The sequence below is a fragment of the Rhyacophila brunnea genome, unplaced genomic scaffold (assembly GCF_057557595.1).
Source record: "Rhyacophila brunnea isolate RB1 unplaced genomic scaffold, BYU_Rbru_1.0 scaffold_10, whole genome shotgun sequence".
NCBI lineage: Eukaryota > Metazoa > Arthropoda > Insecta > Trichoptera > Rhyacophilidae > Rhyacophila > Rhyacophila brunnea.
In genome coordinates, this window is record NW_028232752.1 from 10,733,861 (window position 1) to 10,747,614 (window position 13,754).

Sequence of the window (13,754 nt, forward strand, 5' to 3'; positions counted from 1 at the left end):
TTGTTCTTCTTCTTCTTCCACGGCGCTACATCCCGGGGTGGAATTTGGCCTCCTCCACAACCGCTCTTCACTCACTCCGGTCTCTTGCCACACTTCTCCAGTTACCAGGTCTTCCTATATGAAGCCAGTCCACTTCTACAGCGTCAGCCCATCTCCTTCTTGGACGGCCTCTGGGTCAACCGTTGGGGTAGCCACTTCGTCATGATCCTTGGCGCTCTAACTTCAGGCATTCTCTCCACATGTCCCACCCATCGTAGTCTTTGGGACTTACAGTATCTTATAATTGTTTGCTGTTCAATCAGCTCTTCCAACTCGTGGTTCATTTTTATTCTGTAGTTACCATTTTTCAACGTGGGTCCAAAGATTTTGCGGAGTATTTTGCACTCGAAGACAGCTAATTTGTTTTCCTTGTTTTGAGTTAAGCACCAAGTCTCACAACCATAAGTGACCACTGGCCTTATAATTGTTTTATAAATTAGAAGTTTACTTCTTCGGCCTAAAATTTTAGACCTAGACCCCACCCCACCAGTCGCTTGCAGGCATGCCAGCATTTATTTCCGGAGATGAAGCGGATTTTTATCTCCTCTGCTGTTTTATTTTAGGTATTTAGGCTGGATTGTAGTGCCACAAATAATGATGATATAAAATAATAGGTATGCATATTTTATTAGAATTAAACATACTAAAATATAAAATAAAATAGTCATGCACGTACAAAATAAATAGTATCCTCACATGAATAGTGTTAAAAAAAGAATTAATATTCGGTAGCTACTAAATAATATGTACTGTGTACCTATTAACATCAAAATATGTAATCGATATTGAATTTTGATTTTATTTATTTATTTATAATGATTAAGCGTTACATTATAGACATCGCTATGGCATTAAATGCAATATAAAAAAAATAGTCAATTAATTAGAGTAATTATAAAAATACATACCTACAATAACTTTTTATGAAAATTTTCTCGTAAAAAAAATAAAATAGAAACCTACACTCTGTGAAGGCCCATACTATTATGATCTTAGTAGGATCGAATATGGTATTAAAATAACGCTTAAAGAACTAAAAACTGTATATTTTATATTTGACCATTATAAGCATTATTATGTGGTTGAAAATACTTCGTTTTTTTACTCACTAAGATTTAGCTTAACTAGTAAAACTGTGCGTAGATGTACCAATTCTATTTATGTATTACTGTTTTAAATGATATGGCTGTAACAGACTAAATCCGCATGGTGTAAAATGTAATATTACCCAGTATCTTGATTTCCTCATTAGTTAAGAGCATACATAAGTGAAACGGGAAATAATTTTCAACAATAGGTGGGACGAAATTTTTTACTCGTCGCCAATCGGAGACCGACAGTAGAGGTGTAAGCACGTTAATTTGTTTTGTGATGGCATCGGAGGAATATATTCTTAAATAGTGTAAAGATGACTAAAAAACGTTACCCATTTACTTGAAAAAGAAAACACGTCAATGAATATACTATTATTATTACTAATATAATAATAACATAACATTAAATGGACGCGTGTTGAATTTTTATGACAAGTTATATTTCGTCCGGCTCACGTCATTTGCACAATCCGCGCATCGCCTAGTCACGTTCTTTTTAGACCATGCCTCAACTGAAGTATAGCCTTAAATACTTGTATTTCGCAAAACATTGGTATAAAATAAAGCGTGTAGCTGATCCATTAGACACTCAAGGTGAGATATGAATAGGTGTGCTCTATAAAATTTCAACTTTAATTAGATTTTCAACTAACGACAAGCAAAGTTCGTACTGTTCTCTCGTAGCGGACGAAACTTCTCTGGGGCATTTTGAATAAGAGTTTGTTCAAGAGAACGAACGATTCTCTCTCAAGGAATAGATGCAAAAAGGAAACACAAGTTAAAATGTTTCATTCACAATATTGTCAAAGTTTCCCGAGTGTATTATGCTCTTTCCGGAGAATTTGAATTTCGAGATAGTTTATTGAATCCGACGAAACTTTTGAAACATGCACGGCGAAATTAGCGTTTTGTTAATATTTGCGAAAATTGCTGTTATAAAACTTTTCTCTTATCAAAATATCTTCATTTTACAAGAATAGTGTTTTATTTCAGTCCATTTGATAAACCGTATTCTGGAAACTAAGATTTCTTCAGTCATTGAATTAAATGTATTTTTGAAGTTCTGGCTTAAGAACACAGTGATTTTAAATACGTAGAATTTTTAATTTTAATAATTCAATTGTATGAATTTATATTTTTTATATTGTATTATAATATGTTTGCGCCGATTGTGGTGGTTTTAGGTAACTTCCAGGGAAGGCGAAGCAGAGGAAGAGCGTCAGCGTGCTAGAGTGTCCAAATAAAGGAGCTGACTGGGTGGTCATCCTTTACTCTACGCTGAGAAAAGCAGAAGATCGAGAGGGTTAGAAAGTCTCGGTCGCTCAAAAGATGACAAAATTCCAAGGTGGTTAAGGTCTTTAACCATGAGGGAACGACCAAGAAGAATAAGAATATCATAATAAAAGAGCGCGAAAATATTATTGCTAAGTAAAGATTAAAGTGTTGGAAATTTGAAGTGTTTGATTATTAATACCGTAGTAAATTAGATACCCACTGCTAAAATATTTAGCAAGCCTGATAAAATATAAATAAAAAAATCATATTATGCAGTCAAAACAGGTGTAGTACTAGATATAAAAAAACTATGATACATAATTCAATTCTAATGAATTTAAGTTTTGTACTATTCCATTTGAGTCGTTTTAGGGAGCCCTTTCGCCTTTCGGCATCTTCAGGCACTGTGTACACTCACCAAAAGGCAAATAAACACTGACCACGAATACAATTAACTCTAACTTAATATATAAAGAATCAATACAATAAAGTGGGTAAAAGCTCCATTACCTACCTGTCAAGTCAAGGGTCACAATAAAAAATAACAAACAAACTATGAATATTAATACTATCGACTGAAGGTACTTGATGGAATTTGAATTTAAATTCTAATGGATTCAAGCTCTGTACTATTCCATTTAAGTCGTTTTTTGTGACCCGGGTTTCGCCTTTCGGCATCTTCAGGCGCCGTGTACACTCACCAAAGGTAAACACACACTGACAACGAACACTCTTAACTCTAGCTTATATAATAAATCAATACAATAAAGTAGGTAAAAACTCTATTACCTACCTATCAAGTCAAAGGTCACAAAAATACAATAAACAAATTATGAATAGTTGAAGTGTCAGTAAAAACCCTATCTTATTAATAACAATACACTCGATAGCATATTATAATAAATCGTCAAAACCTAATAATAGATCCATTGTACTTATAAACAATAAAAGTACTACACTCAAGTGGTGTAAAATCGTACATTCTAGGAACAATGGTAACGTATTGGATATTAATGTAGTTAACCAATGAGATATTATATTTATGATATCAGTCTTTAAAAGTTATTAGTTAAACAATTAATATTCAACAATATTTTTATATTATACCTACTTTTTTATTTTTTATTTTTTAAATGTAACAAATATCCACTAATAAACTCACCTAATATATATATTAAATATACACACTTATACATACCTACATCCGCATCCATACATCATGTATATTAATACTATCGAACGATGGTACTTGACGGAATCAACATCTCATCATCAACCTCTACCTAACCTAACCAATCAACCTCATAGATATTATGTAAATGTTGTATATCAATTAATAATATTGACCATAATATAGTCTCGCATGTAAACCATCATTTAGGATGTAGCAATGGGCTACTTTGGAAAGCTAAGTTGATTCCGTCAAGTACCATCGTTCGATATTATTAATATCATAATTTAATTATAACAATATAATTAATACCATAGTTAAAAATATTATATATGTATGATTTCTTCTACTGTAAATAACAAAAAATACTTTCCGTTTTCATTCAGATATTCGTTTTGAAGTATCTGTAGTGGAAAGTAAAATATGGAAAATGACGCCGTTTTTCCGACGTCAGACGCGTCCCAGTTATTCAAGTACTAGCCAAGGTACTACTTGCATATGCATGCAGAGAGTAAAACGAGTATTTAAGTACTTATTAACAACCCTCCCTCAACGTGAAGGAGGTAATTTTGAGTGCCTTTTGAGGCAATACGTCATGAATGCCTTATCAATGTTGAAAAAATTAATGTTTTACCTAGTTTTCTAACATATTTTCTAAGTGTATGTAAGGGCGGCTCTATCTTAATGGTTCGTAGGGACCATCCCTACGTACACGTCCGATATTTTTATCATTTGTCATAATATACCTACTTAATTGCATGATTGAATGAATAAATTATAATTTATTTTATCCATCAAAATTTGTCGCAATTCTACAGAGTTATTTATTATTAATATTCAAATAAATAAAGCAATGATTGTAAATTAATATGTTATAATTAATTTAATTAAATATGCCCTGTTTCGTGGTGACACCTATATCATATTAAGAAAGTTATGGCATCTATTTTTTGCTGACCGGGGTCACTCAGTCCCATCCCGTGGCCGCAGTTCACATCTCATTTTACAAAGAGTGTGAATGCATTAGCGTTAGTATACGCATACTGGGGAGCGAATCCAATGACACTTAGGTAAGTAAAAACGTTCGCTGTATGTCGTTGTTCAAAACTAATAATGGGTATGAATATGGTAAAATAATTATTATTATTAATTAAGTTAATATTTTATGCACGCTTTTTAGATGTGATTAAGCAACGTCTCAGATAATCATATTATTATAAGTAGCTTGATAGGTAGGTACATAATGAATAATATGAGAAAGTAGGTAGGTATGTATATTTCATATTTAATGGCTAAACCCCACCACCTCGAGACTCGTTGAGCCGCCACTGATTGTATGAGTACAATAACAACATAAAAAATTGTATGTAGCAACAACTCGTGACATAACAGAAACTTTCCATGTAAACTGTTTATTTTTATAATCTTCATCTTCATAATAATTATTATCATCGTCAATGCGTAGCAACTGTGTAAAGAATTCTTTCTTCTTTCCACCATGTCCGATCCTAATAGGATCATAATTGTGGGCCTCCACAGAGTAGACGTTTGTATTAACAGATTTTGTTTTTTACGAGAAATGGATGTCAGCCACTTGCTCAACCTATTAGGTCCATAGCCTGACAGATAGAAATTGAAAAACAATATGTGTAATTGCCAGACCCAGGATTCGAACCTGGGACCCACGGCGTGATAGTCCAACGCTTAAGCCGCGCGGCCACTGTGGGTGTATAACAGTTGACTTTTTAATTTTCAATTAACTCATAACTGAGAGCCAAATTAATTACCTACATGGTCGCACGTTTTTTTCTTACAGAATAAAGATTAACATACTTTAAAAATGTAAACACATCGTAAATACTTTGCGCATTGAAACAATGTCGCATTAGAAAGAACGGAAGGCCACTTTTGAATACATAAGGTTCTCAGGCAGGCATTGTTGATAGCCACTAATACCACAAAAGGCAATAGAGAGATGACTCGTACCTCAACTCTTCGACCAATGTAACTCCTCAATGAAGATGAAATGTGATTTAAAATTTCAGTGACCACTAGGTGTGGTGGGTGAAAAGAGAGTATCGGTTGCCCAGTTTACCCTGCAAGAAACTTGGTTGATCGCTGATTCCACCTGTCACTCTCTTATGTGGCATTGACTGTAATATTTGTCAAACGATTTGTCACTTGAAATGTAGAAAAATAGCCGTCGATTTACTTTCCAAGATAATGAAATGTAAATATTTCACCACCATGTGTATCTTGGTTTGTTTTTAACGAGAATTTAATGTTAGCCACTTGCTCAACATGTAAGTCTCAAACATAGTTTGAAAAAACAATATGTTAATAATTTGCCACATTCATGACTTAACAAGCCGATACATCACGACTCAGTCGTGACGGGTATCCTATATCTATATCAACGTGACCAGTGTAGGTTCGGTTGCTTTTATGTGTACAAACCAATTCCTCGCAAACCCCTGGAAAATTATATACCGCACCACGCCACCTCCCGTGGGCTTTTAACGCATAGTTTATGCTGAATATATCTATGAAAATACTTACTACGTACTGAGATCATATTTTAAATAAGCTACCTAATTTATATAAAAATAAAAGATAAAAAGAACTTTTTATATACCTACCACGTTTTCAAATTCTGTTGAATCATAATATAAACTTGACAATTCTATGTATTAATAATTTAGGACAAATAAGGCAAATGTCAACATATCATTATTTTGCTATTTTGCAACAAACAAACAAATATAGAATACTGAAATGTCATTTTGATTTCCATAGTAACGCACGTATATATTAATAATTTAGTTGCTAGGACCACCCCCTTAGCAACCAATAATAGTGGATTGGATTACGGATTTCTTCCGAAATAACTTTTCATACAAAACAGAATTAACTGAAAATGAATGAATGAAAGATGGCTAAAAGTATTAAAAGAATGCATTGGCATCGTGTTCTGATAATATATTCTAACAGTTTCAAATGTCTAGCTAGTCGGGAAGTTAGTTAAATATCAATTGCAAGATTTGTACTGGATAAAAAACCACCGGACAAACAAGAATACGAGCTAAGAAAAACGTGGTAATATTACCTTTGCCAGAGTGTATTGATGAACTTTACGAAAAATATAATATATCTCAATTATTCTCGTTATGTATCAAAAATTTTCATGAGGTGGAAATCGTATTTTCAATTGGAAAAAAAGTTTCGTGAACTCTCCTCTCATTTTTTTTGCTAATTATATAACTCTCATGTATTTTTTAATAAAGTGGGAAAACCATCGTCGATTATACTCTTCAACATTTGCGGAAAACTTTTTAGACAAGGATCTCTTACCGAGGGTATTTTTTTAATAAACCAGAATTATACTTAACATTTTCATAGATGTACAAGCATCATTCAGTGAAAAGCATATTTTGCTTATTCAAAATTATATTAGAAATATATTATTATTATTCCTGTTTTTGCTCAGTTTTCCATTCCATTTGTCTACTTGAACAATCCTTGAGCTTTTAAGTCTCTATGTAGGCTATAAAACCAGTAAATTCTTGGTCTATTCGCACTTTATTTTTCTTCTGGATCATTAAACGTGAGTCGTTTTGTTGATTCTTGTCAAGGCCTGAACAAAAACGATGCATATGTGCGAGTGAGAAAATATTCGTCACCCTTATAATCTCTGCGACACGCGTTAGAGTAAGATAAAAGGTTTACAGATGTGGGAGATGGTTTTCTACGGTGTAGCCGCCAAATCTTACCTTATTGCTTAACTAAGCGTCGATAACCGTGTTGCTATAATTGCATTTTTTTGTGTTAAACATAAAGTCAGTAGTAAATATTTTTAGTTAATTAAGTAGGAAAGATGGTTCTGTGTGTTATATTACAATATGGTAGCCGTACCGATAAGCAAGAAGATGGTATTACGTTTCATAGGTAAGTTGATACATGTTCGTGATAATTTATTTGTATATTATTATATATTTTAATATCAAGTGACCGTGTTTCTTTAAAATAACTTAAATTATGGATATTATGGAATTATAGTAGATAAATGATTAAAATAAAAAACATATACTTTCTCTAACCAAATTACATTCCCTGTCTCCTATTTGTCGAGTAATTTAGAACGTAGATACCCTTTGGTTGGGCCAAATATGGTGGCCGTTATTTCGTATTTCCACACCTACCTCACATCATTTATTATTGTCACAAGATCAGGCAACCTGCAGTAATGGGTCATGAGATGACTGTGATTGCGAATAACATTCAGTTAGCTCGAGCGACATCAATAAAGCGGTCGCATGCGGGCTTGTTATAGCTTAGCCGTCGTTAACCACAGAGTAACTCAAAACGCATAATGTTTGATTATCGTTGCGCTAAATCTGATACGGTTTGAGCGAACGTCGCGTCTATCATCCACTCTGAACTTTTTATCATCATTCATCCCAAAACCAAGTGAAACCGTAAGAGTGACACTCTGATCCGTCCGTGCGAGAGTGCGTGAACACCAAACCGGCTCCAGTACACGCCAGCTCTCTCAACATAAAATATCAGTGTCTGGTATCCTGTTAAATATCCCCCCCCCCCTCTAGATCCGTAATCCACCAACCAGAATCCTCTAAAAATTACAGTACACTGGTAAAAGCGCCATACCTTTATACCCTTTATTATGACAGTATGAAGTACCGGTCATTATGTGGTCAACAGGATAGGTTAATAACGCTCAAGCAAGATAGCAAATTGGTGTATTAGGGTCTAGGATGATTCAACGCTGCCATCTCGGTGCTGGGACACCTAGGTACCACACAAGTGAATGACATAAAAAATCAAGCTTTAGATTCGCAGAACTTCTCAACCATCGAAGCATGACGTCTGACGTGTCCGGAAATTTGTATGTATGTAGTTCACCGTATCACACTTCACCGTGAAATGTTGTATCGAATATATATAGTCATATATTAAAGACTGTCCAACCTCTTTGGGTCGTATTATAGTACTGAAATAAAATTTATGTCTAAATAAAAGACGGTTCTTGTCAATTTACAGGAACCCAGCGGCAAACAAATTTTGAAAATGGCCGATATATTGGATAATTTGTTAGATTAGGTTATGTTATGTTTGGTTTTCATTCTTGAATTCATGGATTTTGCCAAAAATGAGTTTTAAAAATTGAAATTATGTTAATGTTGAATCTAATAAAATTGGAGACCGTATAGTAGGTATACGGTCAAATTTTTTCGATAAAAAGCTCACGGCGAACTGTGCTACGGTGAAAATATTTTGCGTACAATTTACATGTAACCAACGTCTGCTCCCACTAAAGTTTTTAACCTTTATGGCTGAATGTTAACTCTCACGATATTTTAAACCGTCATGAACCTCGCAATCAATGCTTGAAAACAGTAGGTATTTTACATGTATTATTTTGTCTACATACTATAGACTGTAGACTGCTATTAAGATTTTTTTCTCAATTTGTTTTCCGGAGAAGTGACGCAAAATAACATGCCAGCCAAAGTAAATCAATGGAAAAAGCAAAATTTAATTGAGCCATAACACAAAAAAAGAAGGAGAAATTGTTATGTGCTAAGTAAAATTATTCAAAGTTACTAGGTATTATTCATAATAATTTATTTCAAAACCAAAGCATGTCATGTAAACAAACATTGTGTGCATAATGTTTACCATAATGAATGCTAAAACATTAGTAATTATACAATGACTAGCGATAAAATTTACATACTTACATCATTAATTATTAGATGTAAGTATTAAAATTAGTCTATATCATTCTATGTCCGATTTTAAATACGCCTCGCCTAAATAAATGTCAAAATTATTGTTTTTTGCATAGTTGTACTTAATTAAAAATAATAATAGCAACGATGCCAGATAACACTAACTGACAACTATATTTTTATCATTCAATCGATATAGAATTATCTATGGAAAATATTGAAAATATGTATTTAATATAATTATATTACATACATTGCTGGATCCAGGGACTGGTATTTGGCAGCAAGTAGGTAATAAGAACAATATAGCCTTATATAAATAAATAAATTGGTTGTATGACAATGGGTTCATCTTTCCCATTAGTTATTATTATTACTTTTACTGATTTTATAGTAAAGGTGGGCAATCTAGTAACTATTCTTATGTGCAGTTTCATTTTTGTTTTATAATTTTCATTAATTATTTTATGTCAGTTAAAATGTGTTGTATTTTTGAATTAGGTTTTTGTAATAGAAAAAAATACATTTTAACTTTTAGTGTTAGTTAGGATACAGGTTAAATTTTCTCGGTGATGGTAGGTATAACAAAATCATTGAAAATTGGATAGTTAGTCAAATTTATGAATCTACAAGTAGGTATGTAAGATTTTTTATTAAAAAATCGTCACTCTTCTGGCAGAAGACACTAATTTGAAAAAATGACATATTGAGTTAGTTATACCAAAATGTTCCTTATTTCAAATTTTACCGTCTGGAAACCTTCCTAATAAATAAACAGTCTTCATTATAAAGTCATCCTTTTTATGATTACTTAATAAACTCAAATGATAGACCATTTCAAACATTTTAACAGCTTCAAAGCCAAATTACTCAAAACTAGTATTCTCCAGTTAGTGTGTTCTGCCAGAACAGTGACGAAATATGTAGCTTAAAAATATTAGTTGCACAAAAATTTAATTTGTTAAAGGCATATCTTAACAATTTCATTATTAACACACCAAACACTATCGAAAATATATACAACATTTTAAGAATAAAATGGACACGTTAGTAGAATAGGTTACACTTTCGCAAATTAGCAATAGTTATTGTTATTATAATTTATGCAAAGATTCAACCATATACATATTATTTTATCAGTTTTTAAAAGAAATAAATATGTTTGAGTAGACACAGATAATATATATTTGGAGGTGGATGATGTGGATGAAGTGGGAACGAATCACGTCGGCACAAGATAATGATGTACTGATGAGATCGATATGATCAAGAGATTACTATGTCGAGTGAAGGACTCGTAACAATAGTAGTACGTCTCGTGACGGACTCAATGAGTTGAGTGAGGATTCATAGAAAATCCTTCTTATTTATATTAATGCAGTAGACATATTATAAAAGATATTATTGTAATTACCAATCAAAACAAACACTACTAATCTAGTTATGATTGAGGTAACGCTGACAATTATTATTGCTCTAATTTTTTGTTTTAACAACAAAACCTACATATTAAAATATGTCATTTAATGTTAAGTAGTATGAATTCATGGTCTCCATGGATGACCAGATAAATGAGATAAATACACATCTTAAATTTGTTCTAATATCAAAAAAGTCGCCTGCGGTACTATTTTACTTCGGAGTTATTACCATTTTAAAATATACATATATGATTATTGTGACGTGTTGAGTGATACTCGACAACTCCATAATTCGATGTGTTAAGAAAACGCCAATTTTTCACCATTCACCATTTGAAAAACAACACTGGAGAGTACCAGGCTGCTTTTAACCATAGCGATAGGTAGGGGGGCCCGCTCAAGATGCTGGCCTGGCGGCCCACTTCAAGATGTGGGGGCCATGAGTATAATTGATACATTATATAATATTATGAGCTACATTGGGACATTTTATTTTCTAAATGTGGCCTTTTTCGAAAGTCAAAGTCAACTAATAATAAAAAAATAGTAAGTTGTAGTAATGTATAATTTTATTATTTTGTGAATTTTCAAATTACTATTTTCCATTGTTCAAAACGAATACTAATAGTATAATGTGATACTTCTCAAATGTTATTGGTTGGTTTCATGCCAATATAATTATTAGCATAAATCTGGAATTTTATTTTGCTTTTCCGTGAAATTTGAAATTTTCATTCAAAAATTTTAAAATTATTAGTATCTGAACATGGTAAGTGATAGTGAAACGGATTTTTGACACACTACAAAATTAATTAAGTAGCTACTTAATAAATGGAAATGAAACTGTTAACCAAGATGGTGTTCACGCATAATATCTGTACTTTCTTCACGTCATATTTGTGATAATTTTTGAAAATACTATATCTTTAGAAGTGAGATGGAATAAGGAACAGGCAGGGTAGGTGTGTTTGACTCCCAAATGAATAACTCAGAAATTGGTGCGTGAATGAAATGAACCCTGGTTTTATTATCTCCTTCCAAATAAATATTGATTTAATTATTTAAGATAAGTTTACAGATTATAATTTAGATGAGTAAAATCACGATGAATTGCGTGATGAAGCGTTCTGATGAATTGCGAATTTCTACTGGGCGGAGCGCACGATAACCTTACGGTTAAATCTTTGATAGCTGACTGACGATATTGCTTTCTTCTACTGAGTGTTTTATATTGATTCGCTACAATAAAATGCTGCTATCACTACTTGAATATTTTGATATACATGCTTTATTGTGTAATGTATGATTCGTTTCGTAAAGTATAAACAATTGATTACAATTTGAACAATTATGCAGTTTTAATTAATTAAGCAAGATTGACTTTCATACAAAGAACTTTTGTGCATATTATGGTAAATTTACGTAGCATTATTTACTCATTTGTGATATTATTGATTGATTGAATTATTATATTATTTTGCTAAATTAGCTTTCTGTTGAAATTTTATTGACTCACATAAATCGCTTGTTTTGCAATTTTAACAATATTATGTTGCAAGATACATTGTAATTATAAATTATTGATTTCCTGCCAATTCATGCTGGATGGTAGGGTGTTAACCCTACATATCACTTTGGGCTACCCACAATAATACTAATACTATTTTTTAAATAAATCGTAAAAAATGTCTTGGATCGAGTGGGATTATCCATTATGCTACAATATTTTTAAATCTTGTGTCATATTCAATATTTAAAAAAAAATATAATGTAATACAATATGTTAAGGCTACGAGCAGACAGAGAGCGGTCAGACTTTCAACGTTCAAGTGACGGTTGATCGGTAGCGTTCAATATGAGTTCAAACAGCATACAGGTGGCGGTCAATAAATATACGTTCCATTCTTATACAAAATATCATCTTCCATCTATCTTCATGACGAAACATTGCTTTTGTGGAGCTTACAGGCGTATTAGACAAACCGAAAGCACTAGGTGCATCCGATTGATACGAAGAAAGATTGAGAAGAAGGAGAATTCAATGTTCTTTTTACGTTATTGCTTAAAGATGAAAAACGATTTTTTATTTACTTTCGCATGTCAATACAAAGCTTCGATGAGTTATAATGTTATTAAATGTGTCATATAGAAATAAGTTACCAATTATTATTGGAGAAAGACTATTTTTGCAAGATAAAGATTGGAAGTTTTTTTATTAAACATACATAAATTTGAAATCATATCTGAGAAAGTATAATATGACAACAAAATATCAAAAATATCGATCTGTTTCAGACAATTTTGAAACATTTAATTTAAACTATTTGTTAGCAGCTATTTTTAAATAATTTTGGATAATGACATATTTTTACATATTCTAGGTTTAAGCACATAAACACAAAATTTCAATTTCAATCACTACCCCTTCAGCACGTGATAGCTAGGTGGGGAACTTGGCTTAGTACAGTAAATTACTATACTGCGAGTTTGCAAAACACACATGAAATTATGGAGATGCTTGATGAGGAAGATTCCAACTCTATTTCAACAGCAAAAGAAATAATGGGAAACCGTTCCATAAAAAATGAATTGGCATTCATCACTTCAAATTATGATCATCTGGTAAACACAATTGAAATGTTAGAATCATCTATAAAGTCACTAGTGGAGCAAATTAATATTTTAAACAATACTGCTGCTAAAATAAGAAATGTTCCTGGACCAATTGGAATAAAAGTAGGTTCAAAATTAAAAAGTGTTTTAAATAAAAATACTGGACTTGAAACGCTGCAGAATATTATAGCTGTTTTAGAAAATCTAACAGATGCCTCAGATGTTTCATTTTTTTTAGTTCAAAAATAGTCTCATTTACATACGGCAATAATAACATTTGTAGAAGTGGAAAGAAGTTTTTCCATGTATAAAAATTTGCTAAGATCAAATCGTCAAAGATTCATTTTCGAAAATTTGAAGCATTATTTTATTATTTATTGGAATAAAGCGT